This window comes from Pongo abelii, chromosome 23, assembly GCF_028885655.2.
Source record: "Pongo abelii isolate AG06213 chromosome 23, NHGRI_mPonAbe1-v2.0_pri, whole genome shotgun sequence".
In the NCBI taxonomy this organism is placed as follows: Eukaryota; Metazoa; Chordata; class Mammalia; order Primates; family Hominidae; genus Pongo; species Pongo abelii.
In genome coordinates this window covers 51,182,581-51,203,268 of record NC_085929.1, presented here as the reverse complement: position 1 = coordinate 51,203,268, position 20,688 = coordinate 51,182,581, and the positions used below count along the sequence as shown (strand labels likewise).

General features: G+C 53.0%; 1 protein-coding gene and 1 long non-coding RNA gene across 4 annotated transcripts in view; one reads left to right on the top strand and one right to left on the bottom strand.

The window, feature by feature from the left end:
- Nucleotides 1-10,707, bottom strand: part of PRR5 (proline rich 5) — a 69,593-nt gene extending 58,886 nt beyond the window's left edge. The window contains exon 1 of the mRNA XM_054543780.2: nucleotides 10,561-10,707. The gene's annotated coding sequence lies outside the window, so the exon portion shown is untranslated. The remainder of the gene's footprint in view (nucleotides 1-10,560) is intronic.
- A 150-nt stretch (nucleotides 10,708-10,857) lies between these two features.
- Nucleotides 10,858-16,712, top strand: LOC129052692 (uncharacterized). Of its 3 annotated transcripts, none has more exons than XR_008517808.2 (6): nucleotides 10,858-11,031; nucleotides 11,693-11,778; nucleotides 13,092-13,173; nucleotides 14,993-15,029; nucleotides 15,937-16,149; nucleotides 16,399-16,712. It is a non-coding gene; the product is annotated as an uncharacterized LOC129052692 (long non-coding RNA). The 3 variants fall into 3 exon arrangements; XR_010139545.1 differs by having other exon boundaries at nucleotides 13,062-13,173; XR_010139546.1 differs by lacking the exon at nucleotides 13,092-13,173 and having other exon boundaries at nucleotides 16,399-16,677.
- Nucleotides 16,713-20,688: the final 3,976 nt, after the last annotated feature.

The window sequence follows — 20,688 nt, the reverse complement described above, 5'->3', positions numbered from 1 at the left end:
TTACAGGCATGCGCCACAATGCCTAGCTAATTTTTTTGTATTTTTAGTAGAGATGGGGTTTCTCCATGTTGGTCTGGCTGGTCTCAAACTCCTGACCTCAGGTGATCCACCCGCCTTGGCCTCCCAAGGTGCTGGGATTACAGGCATGAGTCACCGCGCCTGGCCGAGGCTGTGTCTTTTTGGCAGTTGCCCCCCAGTGTTACTGGGCTCTCAATGCATGCTCAAAGTCACTGAAGGGACTCTAAAAATTTGAAAAATACAAAAACGATGGAAGAAGGAACAAACCACCAGAGAAATTACTGCTCCCCATCTCGGTACATTTCATCTGGGTCTTTTTTCTGTCTGTCTGTGTGTTTGTGGGAAACCACTGCGAGCATCCTAAGAACACAAGCCTGCCCCTGCCCGCCTCCCTCGCATGAATAAATTCTGCATTTGCAGAATGGACCTGGAGTGGCCCCAGGTATCTCCTGAGGCCTAGGAGAGCGGGGAGTCACTCAGGGTCACTCAGCTACGAGGGGAGAGGCTCAGACCCGGAGGCCAGTGCTCCTGACCCCCCAGGGCACTGACTCCCATGGCAGTCTCTTTCAAGGCCCCAGAAATCTTAATTTTCCACTGTCCAGCTGACCATCCATCATCCTGGAAGGCCAGGAAACCAGAGGCCCCGCCTGCACAGATGGTTCACAGAAGCAGTGAGTGCCCCACCCGCGTGCACCCTGCAGGTTTCCTCCTGTCCCCTAACGCAGGTGCCCTGATGTCTGTCACTCACTTGTGCTCTCCATTCATCGAATGCTGCTGGGGTCCCACTCTGTGCCAGCCCTCAGCTGAGCCCTGGGACCCAGAGATGAATCACACAGAGCAGCCCCAGGCTGTCGGGGAGACCTGGGAACAGGACAGAGAAGCTCTGTATGACAAGTGCTGGCCCAAAGGCATGAGCAGAGCCCAGGGTGAGATGGCACTGGGAGGGCTCTGGGTCCGCCCGGCCTGCGGTGAACAGGAGGCAGCCAGGAAGGCTTTCTAGAGGAGGATGCCTTCCAGCAGTGGCTTAAAGAACTAGCAGGCAGGGCGCGGTGACTCACACCTGTAATCCCAGCACTTTGGGGGGCAGAGGTGGGTGAATCACCTGAGGTCGAGAGTTCGAGACCAGCCTGGCCAACATGGTGAAACTCCATCTCTACTAAAAATACAAAAGTAAGCCAGGTGTGGTGGCACGTGCCTGTAATCCCAGCTACTCGGGAGGCTGAGGCAGAAGAATCGCTGGAGGCAGAGGGTGCAGTGAGCCGAGATTGCGCCATCGCACTTCAGCCTGAACAACAAGAGTGAAACTCCATTTCAAAAAAAATTAAAAAAAAAAAAGAGCCAGCAGAAGCCCAGCAGGTGAAGGACGACAAGAAAATCAGACTAGGCGTAGGAATGGCAGGAGGAAGGCCCAGAGGAGAGAAGGCTGAGAGTGAGCAGGAAGAGACTGCCTGTCCGGGCGGGTGGTGAGCGGGTGCAACAAGGGCCCAGCCTTGGACTGGGCATTGGAGATGACCCGACCACCCACAGGGTTCCCATCAAGAGCCTGCATGCAGCCCGCTCCCTCTCACAGCTGCTGCACGCCTGACTCCAGGGACCAGCACTTCCCTTCAGAACTCTAAGCACCTTAGGCAAAACTTCCACCTTAAAACCAGCCGGTCCTTGAGGCCCCCAGCACCAGCTCCCGGTTATTTCCTGGACGATCCAATGCAAAGCCTGCCAGGGCCTCTCTGGAAACTGGAGCCGGTGCGAAGGCTGATCCGTGCTCACAAGCTTTGGTGGATGTGAGGCCGTGATAAAGAATAAGGACACAGGTGTGATCCTTGCTTGCTCAGAGAAGAAGCCAAGTTTATCCTGAATTCACAAATTAGAGACTGAGGCTCAGAGAGGTGAAGCAACCTGTTCAAGGTCACACAGCATGTGAGCAGGCCCAGGCACTGAGCCTACCCCTCTGATTCCCCTCACCATAGCATAAGCTCCCCTAGGGTAGGTCCATCTGACACGTTCCCCGCTGGTCCCCGGAGCCTTGAGCGCTGGCCCGTGGCCAGGGCACCCAGAATGTTTTTTATGAATGAGTGAACAAAAGAATCTGAACCCCCTGCCCTTCGTCCCACCCCATGCAGCAGTAGGAAGAAGCCATCTGCTACTGTTTTTTGTTATTGCTGCTACTCTAAAAATCGAAAGCACAAACCCAAAGTCACAGCACTGTGTCACATCAGGGCGGACAGACACCCCAGTCCTGATTCAGGGCTGAAACGGAGTGGGGTTCCTCCAGGGCAGGGGCACACAGCAGGGTCTTGGAGTCAGACCGACCAGGGCCAAACCTCCGCACGGCCGCTAAGGGCTATGAGACCCGACATGCCGCACCCCCTCTCCACACCCAGGTGTCCCCACCGCTAAAACCAGACGCAGAGTGCCTACCTTGCTGGGTGCCGAGAGGACTCAGGAGGTGGGATGCTGCCAGGGTGGGCACAGGTGGAATCCCAGCCCACGGGTCTCCTCTGCCCTGCGACCTTGGCTGAGGTCTGCACCCTCCTGGGGGTGAGCTCTGAAACCCTGCTCAGCACTAAGCACGCTGGATGCCTGGCCTTGGGGGCAGCCGAATGGCTTACACATTACGAGGTGTTCACATGGCCAAAGGGCAGAGGGGGCCCAGGAGCTTGAGGGCAGGTAGCTCACTGGGCTCCCCCATGACTCAGCAGAACTCAGGCTGCAGGCTCGGGTGGGAGCTGCCCCCGACTGCACCCTGTGCAGGGAAGCCCAGCTGCTGACTGATAAATATTTTATCACTGCTCACAGAGCAGTCCCCAGGAAGGCGCCTGCAGCCTCCAAGCCCACAGAGCACCCCTTCCTGCCCGGACAGAAGGAACTGGCCAGGTCCAAGGTGCAGCGTGGGGTCAGGAGCCCAGACAGCTCATTCCTGCCCTGCCGACTTCAGGTCAGCTCAGTACACGCCCCTGAGCCCCACCCATACTCCACTCCGCCCTATGTTGGGTGCTGGGCTCTGACTGCTATGTCCCTTGGACAGCCCCCCTCCTCCTCTTCACCCCACCTAGAACACCAACCCTCTGCCCGTTGGCCCAGTCAAACCCCCCATCCTGCTGGCCCAGGGCCATTGCCACCTCCTTTAGGAAGCATTCCTGGATCCTCCCTTTCTGTTGTGTGACTGTGGGAAGGCCCATCACACTCTCTGCACCAGTTTTTTCTTTTCCTTTCTTTTCTTTTCTTTTTTTTCTTTTCTTTTCTCTTCTCCTTCCTTCCTTCCTTCCTTCCTTTTTTTTTTGAGACAGGGTCTCACTCTGTTGCCCAGGCTGAAAAGCAGTGGCGCAATCACAGCTCACTGTAGCCTTGACCTCCCGGGCTCAGGTGATCCTCCCACCTCAGCCTCCCGAGTAGCTAAGACCACAAGTGCATGCCACCATGCCCGGCTGACTCATTTTTTTTGTACTTTTAATAGAGACTGGGTCTTGCTATGTTGCCCAGGTTTGGCTTAAACTCTTGGGTCCAAGTGATCTGCCCGCCTTGACCTCCTAAAGTGCTGGGGTTACTGACGTGAGCTACTGTGCCCAGCCTTCTTTTTTGTTTTTGATTTTTCTTTTTCTTTTCACTTTCCCAGGTTCAGTAACTTGCCCATCTGAGCCAGTTTCTACATCAGAGCTAAGGATCCCTGATCATGGGGGACAAAATGAGATTGTGCCAATCAAGTTCTCCCAGCACCTCGCCCACACAGAGACTCATTCTATTTGGGGGAAACCGAACATCAGGAATCAAATCATAAACATGACTGAGCGTGGCTAGGAGTGGGGCACAGGACTGCAGAGAATCTAGCTCCTGTCTACAAGGATCCACAATTTACTTAGGATATGTGACCTAAATAATAATAATAATAATAATAATAATAATAATAACAACAACAACAACAACAGTAACAATAGCCACCGAGTTTTAAGCCCCACCACATGCCAGACACTTCACATCCCATCTCCTCGTTTACTCCTCCCAGAACCCCTAGGATGTGGGTTGCTTCTTGCTCCCATTTGACAGCAGAGCAGGAAACTGAGATGCAGGGAGGGTGAGAGCCCTGCCTGGGGTCACACAGCTTTTCAGCTTTTCACATCATTGAGCACATGGAGGCCCCACTGAAAGGGGGGCTCCAAGACAAATGATGGAACATCCATGGGACAGATACTGTGCAGCTGCTAAAAACTCAGCATGACTGCTCACGAGCTCCTGGACTGCTTAGGGACAGGGAAGATGCTCACGATATTACATCGAGTGGAAAAAGCAGAACAGGCCAGACGTGGTGGGTCATGCCTGTAATCCCAGCACTTTGGGAGGCCAAGGCAGGAGGACAGTTTGAGCCTAGGAGTTCAAAACCAGCCTGGGCAACGTGGCAAAACCCCATTTCTTTCTTGCTTTTTTTTCTTTTTTTTTGAGACAGCATCTTGCTCTGTCACCTGGGCTGGAGTGCAGTGGCGAGACCTCGGCTCACTGCAACCTCTGCCTCCCATGTTCAAGCAATTCTCCTGCCTCAGCCTCCCGAGTAGCTGGGATTACAGGTGTACGCCACCATGCCCTGCTAATTTTTGTATTTTTTAGTAGAGACCGGGTTTCACCATGTTGGCCAGGCTGGTCTTGAACTCTTTTTTTTAGATGGAGTCTCTCTCTGTCACCCAGGCTAGAGTGCAGTGGCAATCTTGGCTCACTGCAACCTCCGCCTCCCAGGTTCACGCCATTCTCCTGCCTCAGCCTCCCTAGTAGCTGGGAATACAGGCGCCTGCCACCACGCCCGGCTAATTTTTGTATTTTTAGTGGAGACGGGGGTTTCACCGTGTTAGCCAGGATGGTCTCGATCTCCTGACCTTGTGATCCGCCCGCCTCAGCCTCCCAAAGTGCTGGGATTACAGGCGTGAGCCACCGCGCCCGGCCTGGTCTTGAATTCTTGACCTCAGGCGATCCACCCACCTCGGCCTCCCAAAGTGCTGGGGTTACAGGCATGAGCCACCGCGCCCGGCTGCAAAACCTCATTTCTACAAAAAAAACAAAAAAACAAAAAAAACAAAAATAAACCCAAAAAACCAAAAACAAAAAACAAATAAAAACATTGGCAGGGTGTGGTGGTGCGTGCCTGTGGTCCCAGCTACCCAGAATGCGGTGATTGTGCCACTGCACTCCAGCCTGGGCGAAAGAGCAAGGCACTGCCTAAAAAAAAAAAAAAAAGAAAAGAAAACAAGAAAAAAGCAGGATACAGAACCGTAGAGCTGTAGGTGTGGTGCTGCAGTGACGCTATGCAACAGGACTTCTACCTCAGAACAAATTGACTGGAAATTAATAGGTTTAGGGAGAGAGGCTGCAGGCAGAATCAGAGCCCGTTCTCCAGACTCTGTCCAATATGGCAATGTTGGTTTTATATTTAAAATTTCCCTTAGAAAGAGGATTTGCCCACCCCAAGGCTTTTTGAGCAGCTACTGTCTGTCCTCTTTGTTGGCATTTTTCTCCTCTCTCAGCCTCAGGTTTGGCCTGTGGAAGGCATGAAGCAGAACGTGGGCCCACCCTCTCCCAGCCGTAGGTAGATCTCCTGGCCCCTCCACCACAGCAAAGCCAAAGCCACACTCAGGATCTTCTCCCTGTCTTCCCTTTCCATGTGGGGTCTATTTACCAGGGACCATCACCGCCATCTACCCAAGCCCTAGACTAACAGTCATAGGGGCTTAGAGAGTAGTGAGCTCTCTGTTACTGAGAATAATCAAGTAGGGAGCCACACGTCTATCCACCAAGAAGTGGCCACAACGGATGGCTTTCTGTTCATCTAAATCAGACCCAAATGCCTTACCAGTGGGTGACCTTGGACAAGATACTGGTATCTTTGTATCCTACCTTCCTGCTCTGTACAATGGGATGATGATAGAACAGCGAACTCAGAGGCCCTTCAGAAGGTTAAAAGAGCGCAAGTAGGTAAACTTCTAAGACACTGTCCAGTGCCTCCCAAGAGCTGCCTATGCATTGGCCATTATTATTTGGCAGCTTTATCCTACTCACCCCAGGAGCTATGCAGGGCAGAAATCAAAATTCCTGCTTCACAGATGAGAAAACTGAGGCACGGAGAGTAACACCCTCAGACTCAAAGGGGCTATAAGCAGTGGAACCAGGACCAGAACTCGGGTCTTCTGGCACTAAGTGGGGGCTATGCCCCCAGGCTAGGTCCTCTCTCCTTTCATGTCTCTGGCCTGGATTCTCTTCTGGGCACTAGGTGGATTGCTTTTGCTGGGGAAACTGCTTTTGCAGCCCAGTGAAGGCCTTTAACTAACCCAGCAGATGGCACAGAAAGCACAGCCTTAAGAACCTTCCAGAAAATGAGCAGAACTCATGCTGGGGTCAGAGGAGCCCGCCATGGTGGTTCCTGATGGCAAGGCTCTGTGGCGGTATTTCCTGACCTTCGCACGTGCTGTGTGGTGGGGTGGAGCATGCAGACCCAGGTTTCAGTCCCAGCCCTGCCCCCTTGCTATGGCTCTGGGCAGTCACTTGGTCTCCCTGAGCCTCAGTTTGCCCATCTGTCAACTGGGCAGGGCCATGCCCACCTCGTGGGGTGGCTGGGAGGAGTAGGTGAGACAGTGCCTGGGAAGGTCTATGTACAGGGGCTGGCTGGCAGGACAAGAGCTCAGAAGATAGCAGGCAGCCCCTCCCTTCCAGAGGGGAGCCCACGCTTGGGAGTCAGAACTCAGGACAGCAATGCCCTCTGTGCCGAGACAAATACCTGTGTTTTCTTGACATCTTTTATTTTATTTATTTAGAGACAGTGTCTCGCTCTGTCTTGCCCAGGCTGGAGTACAGTCACGCGATCTCAGCTCACTACAGCCTCTGCCTCCTGGGTTAAAGCAATTCTCCTGCCTCAGCCTCCCGAGTAGCTGGGACTACAGGCGTGTGCCACCTCGCCTGGCTAACTTTGTATTTTTAATAGAGATGGGGTTTCACCAGGCTGGCCAGACCGCTCTTGAACTCCTGACTCCAGGTGATGCATCTGCCTCAACCTCCCAAACTGCTGGGATTACAGGGATGAGCCACCGTGCCCGGCCATCTTGACATCTTTTAAACAAGGACTTGGCCCTGCCGCATCCCCGCTTGCCCCAGCATGTGGGTATTGGTGTAACACAATAGCAAACTCCATCTCTGTCCCTACTCCTCTGGGGCAGGGGACAGAAGGGCACAGGCATCAGTTGAGGGCTTCCTTGTGCCAGACCCAGAGTGAGCACTGTATTCATCTCATTTCCTGTACCCTTAGGGCCACCCCAATATTAACATTAATACCAATACCACGGCTGATGCCAAGGCAGGGTTATCACAGGATCACAACGCTACAAGACCACAGCACTACAAGACTATGCACCACAAGGCTATGTCACTAGAAGAGCACATCACTATAGCAAGACCACGTGGCTACAGAATGACATCACTACTTTACACAACTCACAGGGAACAGTCCTACCTGGGACCGTTCAAGCACCTGACATGAAGTCGCTTAACTCTCACAGCAGCCTACAGCCTAGAGTGCGGCAGGAATCACTATTTCATCGATGAAGAAGTGGAGGCAGACAGAGGTTAACTAACTTGCCAAGACCTCCTGAGAGGTGGGACAGGATTCGAACCCAGGCAGCTGGCTCCAGAACCCACCCCCTCAGTCACCTAAGCTGTTTATTCCAATCTGCACCTTGCAACGAGAGAACTGAAGCTCAGGGAGCTTAGGCAGTTTTCCCATGGCAGGTGGCCCTGACTCTGGGATCCCTAACCTTTCCCCTCTCCCTGGCCCCTGAAGGCTCTTCCTGCCGAGGGTCCGAGGATCTGCAGCCAAGCCTCTGGGTAGCATCAGCACCAGGGCTGCTCTCCGAGACTGAGGGTTTCTGAAGTCACTGAGAAATATGCTCACCAGACTTCCAAGCCCCCGTGCCACCACGTGCTCCCCAGCAAGATTCAATTTTAAGACATAAGAAAAAAGAGATGTGGTTAAAATAAAAAATGAGGGCTGTCTTGTCACCAGGAAGCCACCTCTTTGTTCAGCTAAACCATGTCTTCATAATGGCCCAAGATTCTGTTTCACATTTCTTGCCTCTAATCCAAGACATGGCTGGTCCTGTTCAGCGCTGGCCCCCTGCAGCCCTCCCTCCCGGGCTTCAGGATGAGGGTCTTGAAGCAGGATGCCCTGACCCTGCTGTTTGAGCCTGTGGGCTACCCACACCGCCATCTGACCTGGATAGCACCACATTCACACAGCATCAGTAGCCTGTCTGTTTCTGCGTGGGTCTTTCTATCTTGAGGGGCCCTCCTCGCCATCTGTGGGGCCTGGGGAAGGTCTTCATGAATGAGTAAATGAATGAATGAATGAATGACTCTCCTCCTCTACGGGAGTCTCATGAGAGCTCTGTTCTTCTCACACACGTCCCAGAAGACGGTTTTGTTCACATCCACAAACGTCCACAACTTGGGGCACCCGGAGAGGGGCTGGTGTTCCTCTTTCCTTCTCGTCACCCGCCCCTCCTGGTGTCTGCACCCCTGACTTGCTGGGCGTGAGCAGGAAAGCTGGCACCACACCACGCTGCCTGCCTCTGCCAGGCGGTTCTGCGTTACCATCCCCAGGCCTTTTAAGCCATCCATTAGAAACAACCCATTAGCTCACAAATGTTTCTGCACAGGCTGCTTTCCCTGCTGGTGAGGAATTAAGTCCATGTGAGTACCCCATCGCCACCCAGTTAAAACAGCCAAGACACAGAAGTGCCAGCCCTTCCCACGGCCGATCCACCCACACCATGGTGTGCTTGTGATGTGGGGCACCACACTTCTTTGGACCTCCCTGACTGCCCCTGTGGGTGGATGAGTGGGGGTAATATGATGATTCCCAGTTTTCAGGTGAGTAACCCAAGGACCAGAGAAGCAAAGTGACTTGTCCAGGGCCACACAGCCAGCCAGTGCTGGAGCTGGGATCCTGACTCAGGCCTGCCGGACCTCACAGCAATCCCCGCCCCACAATTTAAACAAAGGGCTCAGAATCCCAGACTGTTTGGCAGGAAAGGTCCCTGGGGAGGCCATAACCTCCTCTGACTGCTGGGGGACTTGGGCTCCAAGAGGGGAGCGGCTTGCCCAGGGACACAGCAAAGTTGTCGACCCCAGGATGGGCCCTTCTTGGTCCTCTTTGCTGCCCGCCAGCCGGAGGGAGGTAGATGACTTCGTCCCCCTCATCCGATGTTACCACCCAGCGGTGCTCACACCTGAAGGTGCATTAGAATGACGATGGGGGACCTACAAAATGCAGATTCCTGGTGCCCCCTTACCAGCTCAGGACAGGGACCAGGAATTGACATTTTATCAAGCACTGTCATCAAGGAGGATGATCTGGGGGGTCCAGGACCTCACTTGGAGAGCCCCAGCTCACCCCCAGGATTCTCGAGGCTGCGCCCAGTGCAGAAGGCCCGACGGGCCACAGGGAGGCGCCCTCTCACCTCCAGATCCAGTCCAGGGAATGGGACTCACCACCCTCCCACCAAGAGCATCACTAATCACCTTGCAGCTAGGCCACCCCACACGGTCCTCATGGCCTCTGTCCACAGATGTCACTCCCACCCATGCCACTGGTAGGGAGGTGGAGGCCGCTTGGAGGAAGTGACCCAGTCGCTGGGACCACATCCTGTGACCTTTGGACCTGGGACCCTCCCCCAGCCCTCTACCTTGGCTCTGGTGGAAAAAATCTTAGAAAGCGTCATGCTCTGCTCATGGGAACAGGGTCTAGAAATCCATCTGATTAGGTCAGAGGCGCAGACCCGTGGCCAGGCAGACCTGCCCAGTGTCCCCACCTGCCAAGGGATGGTGAGGGTGTCTCCCCAGGCTCTGACCTTACAGACAGCTAAGCGCTCCAGCCCTGGAGCCTCTGCCCCGGGGTCTGCCTGCTGCCTCCACCTGCCCCCACCCACTCTGCAGGGCCAGCTACCAGCCAGGAAGTGGCTGGAGGCCCAGGCCAGAGGCCGGAGGGGTAGGCGCCACAGGCTGAGCCAGGACAGGGCTCAGAAAGGAAAGGTCCCCCATCCTCGACCATCTTTGTTTGCCCTATTAAAGGGGGCAATGGCGAGGGAGGGGAGAGCTGCCATGGGGAGGGAGCGGTGTTGGGGAAGGGGATGGGGACACGGGGCGGCTGGACGGAGACCCACCCACAGAGACGCGGACAAACTCAGAGATAGAGGGAAGGGGGCGGGGCGGGGGGCGCGCGAGAGAGGCTGGGAGAGAACGAGCTCGGGAGGTCCCGGGAGGCTGGGGTGGGAGACGCTGGACGCTCACCCAAGGGGCCCGCCCCTGCCCCGCAGATTCCGTCCGACCCCTACCCCACCCTAGGGCCCCGCAGTCGGCGTCGCGCGCGCGCACCTACGCGCGCACACACATGCGCGCGCCGCTCCGCCGGCACCGCCCCGGGGCCCCCCCTTCCGCAGGGGCGCGCGTGCCGCCCCCCAACCCCACCCACCAGGTCCCCTCTCCGGCCGGGCCTCCGGACCCGTAGCCGCCGCTCACCTCGGTCCCCGCGTCGCCGCCGCCGCCGCCGCCGCTGCCACCGCGCAGAGCCGGAGCCCGAGCCCGGGGCCGGGGGAGGGGGCCGCGGAGGCCCCGCCCCGCCCCGCTCCGCCGCGTCCCGCCCCTCGGGCCCGCGCGGGGGCGCCCGCAGCCGCCGCAGCCCCCAGGGACTCTGGGCGCTGTAGGAGAGACTCGCCCAAGTGCGGCAAGCGGGTCCGCGGTCACGCCCACCCGGGTCCGCCGGAGCTGGGGGCTGGCGCTTGGGCCCCTTCCCGGCCTCCGCCCCTGAGCACTGCGCAGGCTGTGGGCGGCGCCCGCCGGGGCAGGGGGCGTCCCGGGTCACCCGGCGGCCCGGATCGGCCCGTGACGCCCTCACCCCACCCCTCGGCGGGCCGCAAACGTCCAGAGAGCGCCCCCTCCCCAAGCCCCGACCTGAGCGGGGCGCTAGAAGCCGGGAGGACAAATCAGACGGTCAGACTCAGTCCCTGTCCCAGGGATCGGGGTCCAGCCGCGGGCGGAGCGGGGAGGGAGGGGAAGACGAATGGGCCTGGCACCAAAAACAGCCCAGGGCTGTGGTTCTCAAAGTGTGGCCTCCGTTAGTGCAGAGTCCCTGGCCTCACCCCGGACCTACAGAACCAAAACTCGGGGTTGGGCCCCCTATTTTAACAAGCCCTCTGGGTGGTTCCAGAGTTCAGTAAAGTTTGAGAAGAACTGCCCTGGTGGAAACATCCAGCACCCCACATCCTGCACCCCACAACCCACATCCCACACCCCAGTGTCTCGAAAAGGGTTTCTTTTCACTCTTCACTTAAACAGCCTCACCCTGTTTAAGTACCTCTCCGTTGATACGTGGCTGTGGTGGGGGCAGTGGGCGGGGAGCAGTGGTGTCTGTCCCAGGAATCCCCGGCAGGATTGACAGTCAGTGTCCGGTAGAAGCCATAAGTCCTGTACCAGGGGCCAGGCTGTGGGCATTCGGGTGGTGATGGTTATGGTTATTGTCTTTTGGTGTAGTAATTGTTTTAGTGTTTTAGAATGCAATTGTGCAAATATTTGTGTCCATATTCAGTTGTAAAGCTTTTTTTTTCCCCTTCCATCATTGTGCTTGTTTGACGCTAAGCCACTCAACCCCCAGAAACAGTGTTGACATGAGACAGATCAGATGGCCAGCCTCCCTGGTGACCAGATTCCAGGACAGCAAGCATCCCGGCCAGACCCCAGGTACTCTAATGGGGTCCATAGGGCCCTGGGAGTGAGCAGCTCTGCCTGAATGGCAGGATGGGGCATCCCAGAGGGAGGAGAGGGCATCTGGACAGAGGGGCCTAAAGTGTCTGGGTGGCATCTAGACTGGGCAGACAGTGCCTGGATCGAGTACTGGGGTGGGGCTGGAAACGGCCCCAGGGGTGCCAGAAGGAGGTGGAGCTGTTCTGAGCCCTGTGCCGCCAAGAGGGATGTCTTGGCCTTGGAGGGACCTTTGAGGTCATCTAATCCAGCCTCTTGGTGTGTGACCACTAGGACCTCCCCCACTTCTAATTAAACTTTCTTTCTTTCTTTTTTTTCTTTTCTTTTCTTTTTTTTTTGAGACCGAGTCTCACTCTGTTACCCAGGCTGGAGTGCAGTGGCGCCATCTTGGCTCATTGCAACCTCTGCCTCCTGGTTTCAAGTGGTTGTCCTGCTTCAGCCCCCTGAGTAGCTGGGGCTACAGGTGCCTGCCACCACGCCCGACTAGTTTTTGTATTTTTAGTAGAGACAGGGTTTCACTATGTTGGCCAGGCTGGTCTCGAACTCCTGACCTCAGGTGATCTGCCCGCCTGGGCCTCCCAAAGTCCTGGGATTACAGGCATGAGCCACCACGCGCAGCCTAAACTTTCTTATTTTGAGATAATTGTGGATTCCCATGCAGTTATAAGAAATAATACAGAGATGTCTTGGACCCAGTTTTCTCCACTGGTAAAATCTTGCAAAATTATACTACAATATCTCAACGAGGATATTGACATAGATGCCATCAAGGTACAGAACATTCCATCAGCAAAGGACCCCCCCTGTGGACTTTTTATGTGCTCGTCTCCCTCCCTTCTCCCTCCTGGCAGGCACTTACCTGTTCTCCATTTCTGTAATTTTATCATTTCAAGCATGTTATATAAATGCAGTCATACAGTATGTTACCTTTTGAGATTGCTTTTTTCACTCAGCATAAATCCATGAAGATTCTTCCAAGTTGCATTGTGTTTCAGTAGTTCGTTCCTTGCTATTGTGGAGTGGTCAGCGTTCCATGGAATGGGTGCATCATAATTTATTTAGCCATTCATTTGTTGAAGGCTATCTGGGTTGATTGCCAGTTTGGGGCTATTACCAATAAAGCTGCCATAAACATTTGTGTACAGGTTTTTGTGTGAACATAAGTTTTCATTTGTCTGGGAAGAGTGCCCAGGAGTGTAATTGCTGGGTCGTATGGGAGTTGCATATTTAGATTTTTAAGAAACTGCCAAAATGTTTTCCAGAGTGACTGTACCACTTTGCCTTCCCAGCAGCAAAGCTTGAGTGATCCAGTTTCTCCGCATCCCTACCAGCATTTCGTCTTGTCCCTGTGTTTTATTTTTGCCATGCAGATAGGTATGTAGTGAGATCTCATGGTTTTAATTTGCCTTCCTCTAACGGCTATTGATGTTAAAGATTCAAAACGATCTTGAGAGCTTATCTACCATCTGTAAATTCTATCAGTGGTAGGTCTGTTCATGTCTTTTGCCCATTTTCTAATTGGATTGGTTATTTAAAAAATGTTCATTAATTTTTTTTTTTTTTTTTTTTTTTTTTTTACCCTATGAGCAGTCGACAGAGAAAAAGTTGATTTTTAAGAGTTCTTGGCCGGGTGTGGTGGCTCACACCTGTAATCCCAGCACTTTGGAAGGCCAAGGCGTGGGAATTGCTGGAGCCCAGGAGTTTGAGACCAGCCTGGGCAACATGGAGAAACTCTGTCTTTACTAAAAATACCAAAAATTAGGCTTGGCACGGTGGCTCACGCCTATAATCCCAGCACTTTGGGAGGCCGAGGCGGGCGGATCACCTAAGGTCAGGAGTTCAAGATCAGCCTGGCCAACACGGTGAAAACCTGTCTCTACTAAAAATACAAAATTAGCTGGGTGTGGTGGTGCACGCCTATAGTCCCAGCTACTCTGGCGGCTGAAGTGGGAGAATCACCTGAGCTCAGGAAGTTGAGGTCGCAGTGAGCCAAGTTTGCACCACTGCACTCCAGCTTGGGTGAAAGAAGTGAGACCCTGTCTAAAAAAAAAAAATGGTGTGGGGGATTTGGTTTGCAAATACTTTCTCAGTCTGTAGCTTGTCTTTTCATCCTCTTAATGGTTTATTCTCGAAGCATAAGTTTTTAATATTGATAGAGTCCAGTGTATCAGTTTTTCCTTCTATGGAACAAGCCTGTCTCTCATTTCCTGCCAGAACATGAGGCTGCCCTGGTGGGGGATGGAGCCCCGTCTGAGAGGGGCTGGCAGCCCAGCCTGTAGCCCAGACACTTTGCTCATGCCCCCAGCATTTCAGGTCCCCACTTGGCCATGTGGGTGTCGTCTGCTGACCTCTGACCTCTGCAGGGAACAAAAGCAATCTAGATCCTAGACCTGGCTGAAGCCTGTTTCTCGAAGGGCAGGGGAAGGGAAGCAGAAGCCTGCGCACCTGCCTTACAGGCATTGTCTCAGTAAAACCTTGCCCTTGAGGCAGGAAATGAGACCAAAGGAGGCCCGGCTTGCCAGGCTTTCCTAGCACACCTGGGATTTGAGGATCCAGTGCCCTGGCACCCTCTGCAACCTCCCAAGGAGAGATTTGGGGTTGCTTATAGTTAGATGTGGAGAGACCCCCTCCTTCCTAACTTGGGGCATAAGGTCACCAGAATAACACTAGCTGTAGCCATATGGTAACACTGATGGCTGCCACACACTTGCTATGTGCCAGGGGTGTTGCAGTGCTCCATAAGCATTGCCCCCTTTAACTCCTGCAAGAACCTCTGAAGTGGGTGCTCTCCTCATCTTCATTTAAGAGCTCAGCCGTCTGGGGACACAGAGAGGTGAAGTAATTTACTCAAGTCCACACAGCTCATAGGTGGTGGAGCTAAGATTGGAGCCTCCACGGCAGGGCTGCAGAGGGGGAGGGGCTGGCCAGGGTGAACACACAGTTTGTCGTCCAAATGCAGATGTTGCAAGGAAGAGGGAGCAGGATGGCAGGAGATCCGGGCTCCCTGGGTGGGCACACATGGGTCTGCAGGTTTCAGGGATTCACGTTAAGGAATATTAAGGGTTAAGATTCCCGCCTAACTCCTCAAACCCAGTGGAGCTTTGGGTTGATACCAGTGAGCAGGGCAGGGAGGCCGCTTTTACTTTTCACCTTGTTCTTAATTTGAAGATCAATTCATTCTTTTTTCTTTCAGAAAGCTTTGGTAGTTCCTAAGATGCCGGTCTTTGCAGGTATGAATATTTTTAAAGGAAACTCACGGGTTGTGTCCTGGGACCCCCTAGGTGTGATCTATGGACTATTGTTGAAAGTTGTCAGAATCAAACTGGCGTCACTTGTGTTAAAAAAAAAAACACCCTGCCAGATATTGCCAGGTAGGGCCATAAAGGGAGGGTTCTCGTGCATAAATACCTGGTAACAAGAACTATTGCGGGCCGGGCATGGTGGCTCATGCCTGTAATCCCAGCACTTTGGGAGGCCGAGACGGGTGGATCATGAGGGCAAGAGTTCAAGACCAGCCAGGCCAACATGGTGAAACCCTGTCTCTACTAAGAATACAAAAATTAGCCAGGCATGGTGCTGCGTGCCTGTAGTCCCAGCTACTTGGGAGGCTGAAGCAGGAGAATTGCTTGAACTCGGGAGGCAGAGGTTGCAGTGAGCTGAGATCACCCCACTGCACTGCAGCCTGGGCGACAGAGCAAGACTCCGTCTCAGGAAAAAAAAAAAAAAAAAAGAACTATCGCAAAGGACTCTGCAAAAACTTCACCCTTGCAAAAAGGCTGTCACAACCTTACACCAAAAATACTTCTGTGAGGATATCTGCCCAGCAACTGCCTGTCCAGCCTGGGACTGGCACCACCCTTGTTATTAATCCTTGTAGCCAAGGATAATTATCTCAAAACAATTATGTAATCCTTCTCATTTTTCCTTTAAAAACCTTTGTTTAAGGAATGCTCATACGCTGTTGGTGGAAGTATAAATTAGTTCTACCATTGTGGAAAACAGTGTGGCGATTCCTCAAAGAGTTGAAAATAGAACTACCATTCGACCCAGCGGTCCCTTTGGGTATATCCTGGATCTATCCAAATGAATATAAATCGTTCTACCATAAAAACACATGCGCGTCTATGTTCATTGCAGCACTATTCACAATAGCAAAGACATGGAGTAACTTAAATGCCCATCAATGATAGACTGGATAAAGAAAATGTGGTGCCAGGTGTGGTGGCTCGCGCCTGTAATCCCAGCACTTCAGGAGGCAGAGGCGGACGGTTCACCTGAGGTTGGAAGTTCGAGACCAGCCTGACCAACATGGAGAAACCCTATCTCTACTAAAAATACAAAATTACCCAGGTGTGTTGACGCATGCCTGTAATCCCAGCTACTTGGGAGGCTGAGGCAGGAGAATCGCCTGAACCTGGGAGGCGGAGGTTGCGGTGAGCTGAGATCGCGCCATTATACTCTAGCCTGGGCAACAAGAGCAAAACTTCATCTCAAAAAAAAAAAAAAAAAAAAAAAAAAAAAAAAGGAGAAAAAGGAAATGTGGTATGTATACACCGTGGGATACTATGCAGCCACCAAAAAGAACGTGTTTCTTTGCAGGAACATGGATGGAGCTGGAGGCCATCATCCTTAGCAAACTAATGCAGGAACAGAAAACCAAATACCACATGTTCTCACTTATGAGTGGGAGCTAAATGATGAGCACTCATGGATGCAGAGAGGGGAGCAACAGACACTGGGGCCTACTTGAGGGTGGAGGTGGGAGCAGGAAGCAGGTCAGAAGAGGTAACTATTGCATATGTACTAGGCTTTGTACTTGAGTGACAAAATAATCTGTACAACAAACCCCCATGACATGAATTTACCTATGTAACAAACCTGCACATGTACCCTTGAACCTAAAATAAAAGTTTGAAAAAATAAAAATCTTTGTTTTCCTGGCCTGGTACGGTGGCTTCTGCCTGTAGTCCCAGTGCTTTGGGAGGCCGAGGCAGGAGGATCGCTTGAGGCCAGGAGTTCAAGATCAGCATGGGAAACAAAAGCAAAATTCCATCTTTACAAAACAGTTAAAAAATTATCCAGGCAGCTGGGAGCAGTGACTCACACCTATAATCCCAGCACTTTGGGAGGCCGAGGCAGGTGGATCTCCTGAGGTCAGGAGTTCGAGACCAGCCTGGCCAATACGGTGAAACTCTGTCTCCACTAAAAATACAAAAAGAAAAAAAAAATTAGTTGGGTATGGTGGTAGGCACCTGTAATCCCAGCTACTCAGGAGGCTCAGGAGGCTGAAGCAGGAGAATCATTTGAACCCAGGAAGTGAAGGTTGCAGTGAGCCAAGATCGTGCCATTGCACTCCAGCCTGGGCAACAAGAGAGAAACTCCGTCTCAAAAAAAAAAAAAAAAAAAAAAATTAGCTAGGCATAGTGGTGCATGCCTATATTCCCAGCTACTCTGGACGCTGAGTTGGGAAGATCATTTGAGCCCAGGGGTTTGAGGCTGTAGTGAGCTATGATCATGCCATTGCACTCCAGCCTGGGCAACAGAGTGAGACCCTGTCTTAAAAAAAAATGTCTTTGTCTTCCTTTACCTCCCTACACACGCATATACTTTACCATGGCACGGGTATTCCCATTGCAATGCCCTATTTCCCCCAAAATGTCATTTTCTTTTAGAGAGCCCCTCTCTATATGTTGTTTGGGTTGACTGTCTAAGATGGTCTCCCCCACACTCTCTGTTCCCTTCACTGTGTTTCTCTTCCTAGTACTTGGGCATGGCATTCTGTTCTACACTTGATTAGCTCTTTTTCTGAGACAGGATCTCGCTCTGTTACCAAGGCTGGAGTGCAGTGGTGTGATCACAGCTCACTGCAGCCTCAACCTTCCTGGGTTCAGGTGATCCTCCTGCCTCAGCCTCCCACGTAGCTGGGACTAAGGGTGCATGCCACCACGCCTGGCTAATTATTATATTTTTTCTAGAGAAGGGGTTTCACCATGTTGGCCAGGCTGGTCTCGAACTCCTGACCTCAGGTGATCCACCCACCTTGGCCTCCTAAAGTGCTGGGATTACAGGTATGAGCCACCATGCCTGGCTGATTCTTTCTTTTTTCTTTTCTTTTTCTTTCTTTCTTTCTTTCTTTCTTTCTTTCTTTCTTTCCTTCTTTCTTTCTTTCTTTCTTTCCTTCTCTCTCTCTCTCTCTCTTTCTTTTTTTTTTTTTTTTGATGGAGTTTCACTCTTGTTGCCCAAGCTGGAGTGCAATGGTGCAATCTTGGCTCACTGCAACCTCTGCCTCGTGGGTTCAAGCGATTCTCCTGCTTCAGCCTTCCCAGCAGTTGGGATAACAGGCATGCGCCACCACGCCTGGCTAATTTTTTGTATTTTTAGTGGAGACAGGGTTTCACCATGTTAGCTAGGCTGGTCTTGAACTCCTGACCTCAGGTGATCCTCCCACCTCGGCCTCCCAAAGTGTTGGCATTGCAGGCGTGAGCCACGGCGCCCGGCCGGTTATTTCTTTATGGTGTAGTTTATTCAGAAATTCATGAATTCCCTGAGAGAGGAGAGTTGTCTCTTTTCTTCCCCAAAGTATCTCTGGGTGTTTGGAAACAGTGTTTGGCAGGTATTAGAAGGTGCCTAATAGGTATTTGTTGAAAGAATCAGTGAGTAAATGAATACATGACCCTATGGTGTGTGGTTCTGGCCATGTCATTTGCAGCACCCCCTGCTCCCCAGATCCATTCACTGCCTACTCTGTGCTCCCTGAGGCTGACCTTGGTGGACGGCGTCCCCCACCTGGTTGCATTTGACCCACGGAGGCAGTGGCTGGAGATCAGCTGGAGAGAATGAGGCATTTCTCCTCTTGCCCTCTGCTGACCCTCGCAGTCCCCGCGGGTTGCATGCTGACCACAGCTCGTGCCCAGATGCTCTGCCAGGCTTTAGCTCCACTGGCTTCCAGGGGAAGCACCATTTCCTTCCCTCCCTTCTGCAGCCCCAGGGCTGGTAGCAGCTTCCCTCTTTTGCTGGCCTCTGGCTCTCCCTAACCTGCCCACGCCTCTATGAACACGAACCACTTGGTCAGCTCTTCCTTCTGCTGGGACCCTGACTGCAACAGATAGATATTATTATTATTATTATTATTATTATTATTGAGATGGAGTCTCGTTCTGTCACCAGGCTGGAGTGCAGTGGCGTGATCTCAGCTCACTGCAACGTCTGCCTCCTGAGTTCAAGGGGTTCTCCTGCCTCAGCCTCCTGAGTAGCTGGGACTACAGGTGTGCACCACCACGCCCAGCTAATTTTGTATTTTTAGTAGAGATGGGGTTTCACCATGTTGGCCAGGATGGTCTTGATCTCTTGAACTTGTGATCCGCCCGCCTCAGCCTCCCAAAGTGCTGGGATTACAGATGTGAGCCACCGCGCCCGTCCAACAGATAGACAGTATTGTTGCCACTCTACAGAATTGGAAACTGAGGTTCAGAGAGGTTATACATCACGCCCAGGGCCACACAGCAAGTCCTGACAGAGCCAGGGTTGAGCCCAGGCTCCCTGGCTTGGAGCCCATGCTGCTGGCTTTCAGAGGGTTTTGAGCTCTTCTCCTCTGAGGGGCCCAGGACTGGGGTCAACATGAAGATGCCTCAGGTGACCCAGAAGGCAGCTGAGACCTGGACCCCCTCGAAGGCACACGGGTGCCTGTCATAGCTCTGGGAGTGACCACGAGCCCATTGGCCTCTTCCTCCCTGTGAGAGCTGAGCGTGTCTCTGGGGCCTGGCAGGAAACCCAGCCTGTATGTGTTTCTGCTGCTTAGTCACGTGAGGCTGTGGGAAGCTGCTGGGAGGCTCAAGCGAGGCCCCTGCCCCAGCCACAGTGGTGGCCTGACCTCACATTTCCTTCGCTTCTTCTCTGAGTGAGCAGATGTGGCCAGCACCCACCACGTGCCAGGACCGTCCTGACACCCTGAGGGTGAGGGGGGCACCGTGGCAATATATCGGAGGGAGAGGGCACAGGCTCTGCAGCTCGAATACTAAGGCTGAGTCCCTTCTTGAGGGACCCCAGGCTCCTTGCTCCTGCAATGGGGACCATTGCACTTGCTAATTTCACAAGTTTATCCTTTCATTTGCCTATCCATTGGTGGATGGAGCCATTAAAACATCGTTAATGAGCCTTTGTTTATAGCCTGCACCTAAGAAAAGAGCTTTGTGAATCTAAAGCCCTGTATGAAATGTAGTTCTCTGGTGGGGGAGTCTGGGTACCTCCCACCACTGCCCCTGTGCAGCCTAGGCCAAGAGGGCCTTTGGTGCCATTGAAGGACTGAGTGAAAACCTGACTTGTCTGAGGGCTCTGTGCGCTGGGGGGCACCCCTGGACCCTACCCTGTCCCCTGTCACCATAGTCAGGGAGACAGGCCCAGCAGTGCGCAGTGACTAACCCAGGGCCACACCATGTGTTAGGCAGAATGATGGCCCTCTCCTCAAAGAAGTCCGTGTCCTGATCCCTGTAGCCTGTGAATATGTGGCCTCACGCACTCCTTATGGCGAGAGGAACTTTGCAGATGTGAATCAGGGTCTTGAGATAGGGAGAAGGTGCTGCATTCTCCCAGGGGGCCTGACGTCATCATAAGGGTCCTTATAAGAGGTGGCCAGGAGGGTCAGAGTGAGAAAAGGGCGAACTGACAATGGAAACAGAGAGAGATTGGAAGATGCCACCTCTGTGGCTTTGAAGCTACAGGAAAGGGCCACAAGTGAAGGAATGCAGGTGCCTCTAGAAGCCAGAAGGGCAATGAGTGACCAGATTCTCTCCTAGAGCCCCTGAAGGAGCACAGCCCTGCCCACACCACAGCCTCCAGAACTGTAAGAGAAGAAATTTATGGGTTTCTTTTCTTTTTTTTTTTTCTTTCTTT